This window comes from Phalaenopsis equestris, unplaced genomic scaffold (genome assembly GCF_001263595.1).
Source record: "Phalaenopsis equestris unplaced genomic scaffold, ASM126359v1 Scaffold000359, whole genome shotgun sequence".
Lineage (NCBI taxonomy): Eukaryota > Viridiplantae > Streptophyta > Magnoliopsida > Asparagales > Orchidaceae > Phalaenopsis > Phalaenopsis equestris.
Genome location: NW_018164801.1, coordinates 1,509,564 through 1,510,363, shown reverse-complemented (window position 1 = coordinate 1,510,363; position 800 = coordinate 1,509,564).

Below are 800 nucleotides of genomic sequence, written 5' to 3'. Positions count from 1 at the left end.
AGGTGATGTTCAAAATTATTAAAGGCTATCTAGATATAGTAATCCTCACTTGGAAAAAGAAAAAGAAAGGATTGAAAACAATCTCTGAAAAGAAAAGAAAAAAAAGATTGAAAGCAATCCAAATGAAAAAGAGAAAAGAAAGAAAAAAAAAATGGAACTGAGGAAAAGCTTGAGGATATGCCTAATCAAAAATTAGCTTCACTGGACCTACATAAAGGGAAAACCTAATATATTCTTGAACTTATATTTATGGATTAGATCTTTTACTCGTAGTGTTCCCATGAAATTCCTATCCTTTGGATATGATAAACGACTTAATATTACAACATATCGTCATTCTTGAGATGAATAGAAAACTAGAACTCTTAAACGTGATTACTAGATAATCTGGTAGCTACAGAGTTAATTTAATTACTTGAATGTTTTCTGAAAATCTCACTATGATATTTATCTAAATCAAACTTATAGTATTTCTAAATTAAAACTTTACTACAATAGATCATAACTTTTATGTAGCACTAAAATTACTTGAGGATAAGTAATAGTTAAGTTTGGGGGATTTTGATCAAAGAAAAATATGTTGAGATATACATATTTTATACTGTTTTTGATGATATTGCACTTTAAAGAAAGGAATTTTTGATGTTTTGTAGTAGGAATGATGAATTGGGTCATTAGAGCAAAAAGATGCAAAAAAGAGCGAATGGCACCCTCGAGGTCGCCGACGGCGAGATCGGCAATTATGTCCAACCAGGCTTTAGATGAGGATGAATTTTGGAGGGGTGCTTAGGAAACTCTTG